Genomic DNA, 325 nt, shown 5'->3' on the forward strand with positions numbered 1-325 from the left:
TATATATATATATATATATATATATATATATATGGGGTCTTATTTGTATACCATGTATATTTATATATATATGGCATATAGTTAATATGTATATATTTATATGTTATATATAGCTATATATAGTAATATATATATTAGAATATATATATGTTATGTAAATAATATATATAATATAATATTTATATATGTAAAAATATATATATAAATATATATTATATAATATATTTGTATTTTATGTATAAATATTACATATATATATATATAGAGAGAGAGATAGTTATATATATATAAATATTTATATATATAAATATATGAATATAATAAA

The sequence above is a fragment of the Penaeus japonicus genome, unplaced genomic scaffold, assembly GCF_977035675.1.
Source record: "Penaeus japonicus unplaced genomic scaffold, GWHDUDI00000001_assembly GWHDUDI00000037, whole genome shotgun sequence".
Classification (NCBI taxonomy): Eukaryota; Metazoa; Arthropoda; class Malacostraca; order Decapoda; family Penaeidae; genus Penaeus; species Penaeus japonicus.